At 43.5% G+C, this 12,480-nt stretch overlaps 1 long non-coding RNA gene across 2 annotated transcripts; it reads left to right on the forward strand.

The window, feature by feature from the left end:
• Nucleotides 1–1,033: 1,033 nt before the first annotated feature.
• LOC140687726 (uncharacterized) lies at nucleotides 1,034–12,028 on the forward strand. 2 transcript variants are annotated; one of them, XR_012062222.1, is made up of 6 exons: nucleotides 1,034–1,193; nucleotides 3,592–3,728; nucleotides 6,722–6,781; nucleotides 8,244–8,369; nucleotides 9,767–9,979; nucleotides 11,221–12,028. It is a non-coding gene; the product is annotated as an uncharacterized lncRNA (long non-coding RNA). The 2 variants fall into 2 exon arrangements; XR_012062223.1 differs by lacking the exon at nucleotides 1,034–1,193 and adding an exon at nucleotides 1,483–1,829.
• Nucleotides 12,029–12,480: the final 452 nt, after the last annotated feature.

A 12,480-nucleotide genomic window follows, 5' to 3' on the forward strand; every position in this document is an offset into this window, starting at 1 on the left:
GTGCTGCATGGGAGTCCCTATGGGGACGCAGCCAGGGGTGATAAAAATAACAAGCACGGGGGCGTTTAATGTTCCAAAATCTACAAAGTCTTTCCAGTCCTGGGCACCCTGGTCTGCTGTTTTCTGACACCCTTCCAAAGTGGTCACATCCAAGTCCTAAAAGACTCTTTCTCACTCCCCTGAGGGCATCTTGCCAATTCCCCGGCCCCTGACTTGGTCTTCGAAGAGACCGCAGTCGTGGGCGGGAGTGCGGGATGGGCGCTGCAGCCGCGGTGGCTGAAGGGTGGTAGCTACAGGCCTCCTGAAAGAAAAGCACGTAGATAACACTTATGGAACACACCATGTGCCGGTCTTTATGCTGAGAACTTACCATACATGCCCAATCAGTAGATGTTTTACCTGGTGACCTGGGGGAGGGGAGGGGACGCCTCAAATTCCCACTTCACAGATAAGGAAACTGAGGTACCTGCCCAGAGTCACCAGGTAGGAAGGGTGGGGAGCTGGCAATTGCCACCAGGATACTGGCTCGCGGTTTTACGTGGAGGACGGAAGGGTGGGGGCTGGGGCCGTTGGTTTTGAGCGCAGGGCCCCCAAGGGGTGAAGCTTGCCCCCGCGGGAAGGAACTGCGCGACCCCTCTGAAGTCCGCGGAAAGTGGGCGGGTTGCCCGAGTCCAAGATGGCCGTCGCTGCGTCGAGTGCGCAAGCGTGCTCTCTCGTGGGCGGGGCCTCCGGGGCGCACCTCCCACTTCCTCCCCGCGAGAGGCTGGCCGAGAAGCGGACGGGCGGTGGCAGCAGCCGTGGCTTCTGCCCTTGTGAGAAAGGCGTTGGACCGCTAACCCGAAAGGCATGGGGAACCCCCAAAAGGTTTTGGCCTGTGTCTAGCACGGCCCCTTCCACTTCACTTCTATTCTGCCAGGATGAAGTTTCCAAAACAGAAATCTATGTACATTCGGCAGTTGTGAGAAGTTAGGAGGGACGGAGTAAAGCAGAGGCTGTGGGGGTGCAGGGAGCAGATGGATTCTGCAGGTATTAAGGAAGTTAAATGAAAGTCTTCTCAGAATTTGTGGTTCTTCTGATATTGCAGCTGCGTCTCCTCCAAAGAGGTCTAGAGTCCTCAGTCTGTGATGCCACTGAGCTGGAGCAGTGCAGCCATGGGAAGGAGCGTGTTCAGGTGTCATGCTCAGTTGTGCAGGGTCAGTACAAATATCTGCCCTGCCTTGTACCTAGCCCCTCCCCACCCCTACCTCGCAGTTTACCTTCATGTGTTTGCTGTTTTACCTCCTCAAAAGAAAGTTTATTTTAGATCACTGTCCATTCAAATGAGAAAATCCTTCCTTTGCCCAAACCATTCAGTAAGTTGTTTGAATAAGTTTTTATGACCTAACCATCTGAATAGCATTAAAATAAAATTATTTCATTAGTTAATTAAGATAAATAAAGCCACTGTCTCCTCCTCCTACACACTGCAGATATAAATGCCCAAACCAAAGAAAAATCCAGATTTAATTCTGTCTAAACAGAACAGATGTATGTGTGTGAGAAAGAGACAGAGAGAGAGAGAATGGAGTTACCAAAGATTGCTGGAGGTATCTAAATGTCAAGCACCAGGAAATCAGCAAAACCCAGTTTATGGAAAGTGGTCATCGGTTGCTGGACATGTTAAAAAGGTGAACACCAAATTACTGGGATATAAAAGATGTGGGGAGAGAAGGGATTCAGCCCACCAGACAGTAAGAAAAGCAGTGATCTGGCCTACTGAGCATGTTCCTGGAAGCAGATCGATGGAAAATTGATCCAGTAGAGGAGCAGCCTCACATGACGAAGATCAGGTGATGGACTAATGTGGGCAGAAACTGGACTTTTCTGAGAAAAGTCAATAGCTAGAGAAACGAAAGCCACAGAACCTCCCTCCACCTGAAGTATGGGATTTGGCAATGGATCCAGGCAGGCACTAAATGGATGCCTGTGAGGATGTGAGTGTGCTTGTGTACGTGGGGGTGGGGATAACATTTGAGTGGGCATCTGTTGTTGAAATCAACATGGAAATGAATATACCTCTCAGCTCCATTTATCTCAACTATTACTTTGCAATCTTGGAATCATTCCTGGTGCCCAACACCTCAAATTTTTCCAACTTTGGCTAAGAACACAGTTCTTCAAAGTTGTCTGCTGCATCGCATCTCGCAGTGAACCTACTTTGCAAAGTGCATGGCACACATTTTTGTGATGATTGGCTGCAGAAAAGCTGGGCTCACCAGTCTTCTCGTGTTTTGACCCGACCCTTCTCTAATCTAATCTCTGACCCTACTGAGAGCAACTTCTCCAGTTCATTTCCAGCAGATGGTTAGGCTTTTTCAGGAATGAGAACATTTTCTTGTGTAATTCTCAGGAGGACCACACCAGGGTGAATTTGTCCAGCATTTCTGAATTGTGGATGTTATGAATCAGAGTGCAAGGGAGGCATTGGGCTGGGCTTAGGGATGTGGGTTTCCATGTCTGCTGAAAAAGAATGAGATTTCCAGGAACCTGAATAACACTGCTGTACGTGAGAAGGGCTGAGTGCAGGCTGAAAGCCAAATGCTATTCTGGTAGAGGAATGGGGGGAATCTCCCCGGTTGTGTTGTGTAGTATAAGGGACAAGATTGTTCTCACATGACCTTGGGTGGCCTGAACAATGGGCGGCTAGGAATAGTGCCCCCTTCCTTTTCCTGGTGAGGGGGACACACCCAAACTCAGCTTACCATGGGACTGGGGACTATTCCCAGTATTCTGTGCCCTAATCCTTGGCCAGCTGGGGATACAGTAATCTCCACAGGCCTGAGAAGTCCAGTTACTGGCAGCCTCAGACAATTCCTATAATGGGCTGGCACCCCAAATCCAGACTGCATGGTGCCAAGCAGCCAGGTATTCCTTCATTGAGAAGGCTGCTTTCTCATGCCAGCTCCATACAAAGGCAGGGTGAGGGATCCAGCTGGAATGCACACTGTAAAGCAGGCCCGGCTACCACTGGCCTGGCTTGTCTCCGTGGGATGAGACGAAGGTGGTTGGGGGCCCACAGCTGCTTCTTATTGACCTCATTCTTTTCTCTTTTCCAATAAAGCTGAGTGTCCTACAATTTAAGTCAATTCTGACACTTATCTAGGAGTCAGCACCACATCCCACAAGTTAAGGGCTTAGTCCCTGAAGACTACCCTGGCTCCCTCACCCCTGACCTCAGATGCCAATTGCTGGACAACTCGGCTTTCCTCCATGTGTCATTCACATCCCTCCAGCAGGTGAAGCTGGGCATGTTTTGGGCATGTTCTCATGGCGATCACAGAGAAGCAAGAGAAGTAGCAGAAACATATACTTTTTCTAACCTCTGCTTATATCAAGTCAGCTAACATTATTGTAATGGCCAAAGCCAGTCACATGGTTAAACTCAGACTCTTCAAGAGGGTGAGGAAATAGACTCTGCTCCTGTTATGAAAGAAATTGCAAGTTCACAGGACAAAGGGTGTAGACATAGGGAAGGGTGAAGAATTGGAGCTATCAAAGCAATCAATCTACCAATCTGTCCTCTAACCACAATTATTTCTGTTCTCCCTCCAGGCAAAACATGCTCATCCCCATTTTAGGACCCCCAAAAGATTCATCCAATCCTGACATTAGGCTCAAAGTCCAGGATCTTGTAACCTACATTAGGTCTGACTGTGGCTTTCGAATGAAATACCTATGATTTAAAAAAGGTAAGTTATTTACCCAACACACCCCAAAATACAATGGTGAGCCAGAGACAGAATAACCACAATAGACACTCACCTGAGAAAGAATTATGAAGAATAGTAGACCTATGGCAGTCACTGTCCAGAACACTTCTGAAATCAGCTGGGCAAGTCCAGCCAGGTTCCCCTACTCTGCGGATGGGGAATACTCCCTGATTAGACCTGGTTCTGCTCCCACAGAGTTGCTCCCCAATCAGCTTCTCAACCCACTATTCTCCATGGCTTTTGGCTCACCCTAGTCTGAGGCATCTTTCCTTTCTCATCACGTTCTTTGGCTTCATCTGAAGAAACAACCCGTTAATGGTAGCTGAAAATTTTTCTCAGCTTGCTTTCTCCTGATGGAAAGTAGGCAGCCCAGAGGCCTCTCTACTGTCCACAAAAGAATCAGTAAGTCAATATAAGCAAGAAATGGAAAATTTTATTTGAGCCAAATTTGAGGATCATAACCCAGGAAGAGCATCTTAGAAAGCTCTGAGAACTGTTCCACCCATTAGAAATCAAGACATGGTTATCTAAGTTTTTTGAGATAGGAGGCTGTACATCAAATGATGTATTATTGACAGTTTACATAATCCAGATCTAAATATCATCCTGGTGGTCATGTGACCCCTTACAAGATCAAGAAGGAATATTATCTTCTAAGTGTTGTGGGCCACAACAGGGTGACCTGGTTGGTGAGATGGTAATGCATGGGTTGGTAAAAGAATTTACCAGATAAAGTATGAGAATAGAAAAGCTGTTTATTAGGGGTATGCTGCTATAGACAAGAGTGGGCCACACAGATGAGAGGTGCCTGTGTGAGCCCCGAGGCGAAGAACAGGGGAAAAGTTAAGCAGTTCTGCTGCTATAAGCAACAGCGGGCCACACAGGCAAGAGGTGCTGTGTGAGCACTGAGGGCCAGTTGTTGGGGTGTTTCATAAGGTGGGGTCACAAGGTGCACAAGTCTCTGATTGATTGTAGGTGAGGTAAGTGGTGTAGGGTCTGTGAAGGGCGGTGGGCTCTATGACTCTGATAAGGTAGGCATTACCTGGGGCTATCAGTTTGCTAGGGAAAACACGCCCAGCAAAGAATGTCAGACATCTGAGAGCCCAGGAATTAAGGTCGTGGGACTCTGAAGAACGTCAGTTGGCCCCACACTAAGTAGTCTTGGTAGGTATTCCTGCCGATGGGAGAGGTTTGGTCGATGCATAATGCAGATACACAATGCACAGTAGAAGAGAGAGAGGAAGCCAGAGGGCAGAGAAGAATTTCTCATGCTTAAATTTTTCTTGTCTTGCCACAAAATGTGAATTTTCTTTCACAGTACAAGTTGAATAGTCTCAGCCCTTTGCAGTGAGTCTAGACTAGCAGTGATTTGGGGGTACCATATTGATACAGGAAAATGGGGTGTAAGAGGATGGCCTTGTCCTAGGTCTTGGGCGAGTCCCTGGGATGCGCCCCAAGTAAGGGTCCTTGGCTTCACACAGGAAAAAATTCAAGAGTTGAGTAAAACTAAATTTATTCAGAGAGATGCACATTCCATAGATAGAATGCAGGCTGTCTCAGAAGGCCAGAGAGGCCATGAGGTGTCAGGGGGTGGTTTAAGTAAAAGTAGACACCCACTAGACTGAGTGTGAGTCATCTCAGAAGGCAAGGGAGAGCGAGAGTCCCTCGGGGTGTGGTGGTGTTAGTTTTTATGGGCTAAGTAACTTGATAAGCTAACAAGTGGGAGGATTATTCCAAGTACTTTGGGGAAGGGGCTGGGATTCCCAGGAACCTGGTCACTGCCCACTTTTTGACCTTTTACAGTTAGCCTCCATACTGTCTGGGCACCTGTGGGTGTATCATTCACCATGCTAATATATTATACTGAGTGTATAATGAAGCTCAAGGTCTACTGGAAGTCAAATCTTCTGCTGTCTTGGGCCTCAAGGTCTACTGAGAGTCTAATCTTCAATTGCTGTGTCATTCCTTTAATGGTTGTGCCCTGCCCCCTTCCCTACTGTATCAATACCCTTAAAATCTTTGGAATTATTCTGTATATCTGATTGGACACCGCTTCATGCATCAAGTGCCACACCCAAAATTCTCTTGGGACTTGCTTCTCTGTTGACTAGGGTGCTATGGGAGTAATTCCTTAAAATTCCTAGAAGCCCTTTTGTCCAACTGAGAGGGTGGACTAGGCATTGCCTTGATTTTTTTCAGTCTTCAGCCACACATTTGAGGCCATTTCTTACTTTGATGATCTTTTACTGACCTAGTAGGCTGGGAATGAGAAATAGTTTTATTTTGCAATCCGGAAAATTCTGCTCCCCTTTACATTTCCTCCAAATTCTGGTTACAACTTAACTAGTTCTTCCATTAACTCATCTGTTTCTTTAAACCTTTATCAAACACAGATAGTGTAAGCAGATGGGGTAGGAGGGGTCCCCAAAGGAAGAAAACCAGACATAACTTTTTCAATGTCAGAGAAGCCTAAGCCACTTTGTGATCTAAGCCTGGCCACCATACTTGCCCTTGCAGAAGAATAGGTCTCAGTGGTGAATGACTTTAAGGGAACAAAAGAAGATAAAAACAAACCACTATTACTGGGCCAGAGAGATAACCTAACAATAACAAAGATAATAAATCAGTTGTAAAGATTCCCAGTTCTGTTTCAATGGTAAAGATTAGCCTGAAGCACATTCTTGAGCTGTTTTGCAGAATTCAAACCCCTGGAGCACTCAACCAGTGCATCAACCGGAACCCAAGGAATGATGTTGACCTTTTCTGATCTTTGTGACTCCAATCAACTGGAGCCTGGACTCTTTTGACCTTTGCCCCAATTTTATACTGAATTCTCCTCTGCCCAGACCCCTTCATGATGTACTCTCCGCTTAAAACTTCCCCAATTTTGCCATTCAGGAAGACAACTGCTTTGGGAAAGATCCCCAGTGTTCTCCTTACTTGCTGCAAGTAATAAATCCTTCCTTTTCTAGATCTTTGGCTTGGCTGTGTTTTTTGGATCATCTCCCACCAAGAGGGAACCCAGTTTTCAGGTAACTGACATTTTCAACATTCTGCCTGGAAATTTCTTTGCTCAAGTCTACAAGTTCACTAGATACATTTTCTGTCACAGAGGACAGTTAACTGTTTGCCACTATATACACTAGTCACCATTTCCCCTTCTTTAACACTTTCCCAACTTTTTCAGCCTCCCCTGCCACCCTTACCCAAAGTCAAAGCCAAATATTTTAGGGTTTTGTTAAGGTGGCACCCCATTTCTAGTACCGATTTCTGTATCTGTTAACTACTACTGCGTGTATGGTCAGGCTACTCAAGGTGGCAGTTCTCTGGCTCTCTGTATATCCCCTGCTCCACTAGTGCCACCCAACTCACAGGACTGACCTTCCTACATACTTGCCTCAGGCCCCAGCTAGTGATTATTCTTATCAGAGGGGTGGTGAGTGGTGTGCCCCTCTGCTGGTTTCCCTGGTAACAAATGAGTCAACCTGACATCAATTCCCCCTATAACTGCTAACTTCCCCCTATTCCTGGGAGCAAAGACTGCCACCATGTCCTGCCCACCATCCCCTGCACATGGTGGGGTGTTGCTCTAGGACCTTATTTCAGACATGGAAGCTCCCCCATCCGTTAAACCACTGATGTCTCTGTTGCTGACTCTGGGCTCTTAATTCAGTCTTGGAGACTTGGGAGGTGCAGCCCAACATTGTATAATAACTCCAAACCTTAGTGATTTAAAACAATAGTCATGGATTATTTCCTACAACCAGTGGTTAACTGAGCAGTTCTGCTGACTTAGATTGAGCTTGCTCATGAATCTTTAGTTAGTCAAAAGGTCTAGGTAGGGGTTGACTGGTCTGGTATGACATCTACTGGGACAACCTGGCTCTTCCTCCTGTGTCTCTGTCACATCCCCCCAGCTAGCCCAGACGTGTTCTCAAGCTAGACTGGGCATGTTCTTATAGCAATTGCAGAAGAGTAAGAGAGAAAATGCAAACACAAAAGCACTTGTATAATCTTCTGCTGGCCTCAAGCCTGCTAAAATCCTATTTGCCATGGCCAGTTACCTGGCCAAGTCTAGATGTAAGGGGTAGGGAAATAGGCTCTATTTCTTTTTTGAGAAATACAGGGCAAAGGGTGTGGATATAGACAGAGGTCAAAAATTGGGATCATGAATGTAATCAATCTATCACAAATTATTACTGACTGATTGATTGGCTAATTTTTCTTTTCTCTGAGAAACCAGATTGCTCTAAACGGAGTTGATTTAAATCATCGATCAGATAATTAACTATATTTTCTTCTTAAAATGTTTATTTTTCTTAGAATCCTCCACATATCCTTTAACTCCAAAACACATGTATGCACACTATTTCTGTTTTTAAAAGCAGTAAATCATCTCAAAATCCCACTGTGGGTGGTGGAGGGATCAGAGTAAGGAGGGGGTGCCTCCGTGGAGAAGGACATTTTCTTCCTTTTTACAAATCTGCCTTCCAGATATGAACACACAGCCCTGCCTTACATTTGGAAAAAGAAGAGGCCCTGGAATCAACATTTATCTGAGTTTGGGGGAAAAAGTTGTGACACAGGAAAGGAGAAAAGAAGAAATAAATATGTGTTGAGGTATTATGCTTATGACAGACATCTTGTTTGGCTGTACAGCTGTCTAAGATAGAAATTAGTATGCCCATTTTATAGATGAAGCAAAAAAATATATAGGTAAAAGAAAAAAGTATACTACAGAAGGAGAACATGATAGTAAAAATAATAGTTGCATCATTCACTCTATCATAATTATTTTTTCTTCACATAGATAAAATAATATATATACTGTACTGGTTTTGTTTAAATCTAAGTTTACATTTAAAAAGGTAATTTATCTGACTTTTCTCTAGTTGTAGGGGCAAATCAATAAGATGGTTGTAGAACTGTGGCAAGAAAAATATGAACAGAAAGTATTTTATTCTACCACCTTGGGATGGAAAATAGAAATGACTAAATAAAAACAAATCTATGATGCTACTTCTTTCTTGTAAATGTTAGGGAAAAGACTTGGGAAGGCTGAGATAGTCTCTGTGTGTTTGTTTTTAAATGTGTCTATAATTTTTAAGAGAATTTGGCATATTAGAGAATCTGACAGATTAATCTTGTGATTTCAAATGGATTTGTGTCATTTATTTTAGAGTTGTGATTTGAAGCTGAAAGGTATAAGATAATTTGATTACATTTGTAAACGTATTGAAATCTTGAAGATAACTTGATTTACCACATTTAGAAGCTTGAATAATTAGGTTTATGAGTCCTTTACATGCTTAGGAAGATTTTTTTTCTTGTTTGACTTGTAAATCTGCCCTATGAGGAATCTGAAGTGCTAGAAAAAAATCAAGTATATTAAATTTGTAAATGTAGTTTAAATATTTAAGAGAATTTAATTAACTAACTTTGTAAATGGCATGAGTAATGTTCAAGCAAATTTAATATGTCAAGCCCATGGGCTAACTGAACATTAATCAAGGAACAAGTTATTGCTCTTATTTTTATATAAAAACTACAAGATGTCTAAATGGAACACCAAAGTTATGCAAGTTAAACTGAAAAACTTGAGAAAATTTGTTTGCAAATTTACAACATTAATTAATTGAAAATGAATTAAGCATAAGCAACTACAAATAGTCCTCTCTGCTCTCAGATGTGCAGAAAGGATATCTGCTTCCTTGGCAGCAGACTACCTCCATCTCACAACGTTTTCCTTCCTTGATCTGTGACAGCCCTCATTACTAGGAACTCTTTCACTGGACCCTGTCTTTTATGGTTATTTAACTTTCATAAGAATGCACATTTTGCCTGAGCACTTTGAGAGCAGGACTCATGTGAGCAGTTTAGCAAGTACTTGGCACAGAGTAAACCCTCAATAAATGCTAGATATCTGCTCCCCACTCTAACCCCAGTATCTTCTCTAAACCCCACAGCATCCACAAGCATCAAGAAATACTCACTGAATATCCTTTCTCTTGATCCAGTATTTTCTAGAAGTTTGGCTTACAGAAAAATCTAAATAGAAAAAATACTTCATGGTCAAAAATGTTCATTTGTAAATGTCCATCGACAGATGACTGGATAAAGAAGATGTGGTATATAGACACAATGGAATACTACTCAGTGATGAAAAAGAATGGAATAATGCCATTTGTAGTACTGCAAATGCTGGATGGACCTAGAGATTATCATATTAAGTAAGTCAGACAGAGAAAGACAAATATCATATGATATCACTTATATGCGGAATTTAAAATATACTATAAATGAACTTATTTATAAAACAGAAATAAACTCACAGACATAGAAAACAAACTTATGGTTACCAAAGGGGAAAGGGGTGGGGAGGGATAGATTAGGAGTTTGGGATTAGCAGATACAAACTCTGTATATAAAATAGATAAACAACAAGGTCCTACTGTGTAGCACAGGGAACTATATTCAATATCTTGTAATAAACTGTAATGGAAAAGAATTTTAAAAAGAATATATATGTATAACTGAATCACTATGCTATACAACAGAAACTAACACAACATTGTAAATCAACTATACTTCATTAAAAAAAAAGTTCGTTTGTGACAAAATTTCAAATAGCTAAATATTAGGACTGATTATTTCAAAGTAAGGAAATAGTTGAGCAATTTTATTTATTCCTTTATATACAATCTTGTGTCCAAAAGGATTATTTTTTTAAGAGCAAAAGGATTTAAGATGGCCTAAACCAAAGAACAAGATAAAATACATTTAAAACAAACAAGAAATATAGGGTATAGGGAAGGAAAACAAAGAGCAAAGTGAGAAGGGGCCAGGAGTGGGGTCAGCAATACAGAAAAACACACAAACTAAAGTCGTATACCCTTGACTGGAAAGATTTGCTTTAAGCTTTCTAGCAGCCAAGTCCACTTGAATTCAAAACTCGAAAGGTCTATAGGTCAAAAACTAACAAATTGCTTTAGAAAAGTTAAAGTCTTCTTGATAGCAAGATCAGAAGGCAGTCCTCCTTCCGATAATTAGGGAGCGGCTGTGTAATGAACCAGCGCCATCCTCAACAGTTTTTTGGAGGAAAAAACACAATGATGAGCTTCAGCACTTCCCCAAGGACAGGCGAAGACACAGCTCAGTGCTGCCATTCTAAGAAAGGCCGATATTCCCAGGCACAATAGGCTCCATCCAGGTGATTTAATTTAGGATGAGTAAATAAATGATGATAATCCAATGAATGGACTCTGACAATGCAGACCACAGTATGGGGGATGGGGAGGAGAATGCTTATGTGAAAGAATTAATTGGGAAAATTGAAGATGACAAAAACACAGTATCAAACTTTGTGTAGAAAATCATTGGAGTAAAATTCATTTAAATGTTTACTAGTTATTTCCGTATATTAGGAGTACTATTTATTTTTTATTTTTTATTTTTTATTTTTTATTTTTAGATGTCCATGGGAAATTAAATGGGTAAAAGTATTTTGAAAGATGACTCACAAAATCTGAACAGTGATTAGACCAAACCTCACAGCTGCGCCCCTGCGCATCCTAACCCGGGGCAGCACGTTTCCGGTAAAAACCCAAGCCAGCGGTACCCAGGCGTCCCAGGGCAGTCGCCCACAAAGACTCAGGGTCCTCCGTGGAGCCTAGACAGGACCGGAAGTGGGCTGGGGCGGGGCCTGAGGCCCCTTCAGACTCGTGGTCCGCTGCTGGGGCAGTTTCGCCCTTAGACCAGAGTCCATCAAGATCCTGCGGTGGAAGGCGGACAACCTGCACTCTATTCCCCTATGCTTCCCCTGACCTCACCTCGCCATTGCGTCAGCGCCCAAGGGGAGTTGGTGCGGGTCCTGAGCCCGTGCATCACCTGGTGCGTGGGATCATCGGGGCCCTGCCACCCTCCCCTCGACTTCCTATTCTTAGGCCCGTCCATCCCCCACTTCTCAAGTTTCCAACCCTGCTTATCCTTGGCGGAGCAGGTGGAGGGATGATCCCCGGCCACAGTGGACAAACCTACTGTTACAGCAGCTGGTGACCTTGGAGGATGTGGACATGGGCTTCAGATACCAAAAGTGGAAGCACCTAGACCCTGCTCAGAAGACTACGCTGATGTGATTAGCTAAAGATGCTAAAGAATTATGGAGCCGTTATCTCACTAAGGACACTCCTATCCCCCACAGCTGATGTGGCTGAAAGTCTCTTACTAACTGGGTCTTCCTCCGCATTCTCCCTCTTGTGTGATAGACCTCTGAGCTCAAATTTCTCAAGCGTTTTATTTGTGTTTGGTTTTTTAGTCAGTATTTCTTTATTTCTTCTTTGCATTATTTATTTTCATGTCAGGAAAAGCCTTGGAATTTGCCTGTGTCCCTTACTGGTTAGCGAGTCCTCTTTTGGTGAGAGTGAGGCTGGTTGGAGCTGTACAGTTCCTGATCCCCCTGTATTGACAGGTAAATCCTTGAAGTGCTTCTGGACCCTGAGGCAAGATATTTCTACTCTTAGACTCATGTCTCCTGATTCTTTTCTGTTAAAAGTGGGCAGTTTCTAAGCATTCTTAACTAATACCTTTCTCATACGTGGAGTTCTCTATTCGCAGGATCCCAGGCCTGGGACTGTCTGGTAGTTTTCTTGGGTGGTTGCCCACTGCCACTGTCTTTCGTGTTATCCCAGACACACAAAAAAGATGTGCTCACCAGGGTTGCTTTCCAGGCCTC

This window comes from Vicugna pacos, chromosome 20 (genome assembly GCF_048564905.1).
Source record: "Vicugna pacos chromosome 20, VicPac4, whole genome shotgun sequence".
In the NCBI taxonomy this organism is placed as follows: Eukaryota; Metazoa; Chordata; class Mammalia; order Artiodactyla; family Camelidae; genus Vicugna; species Vicugna pacos.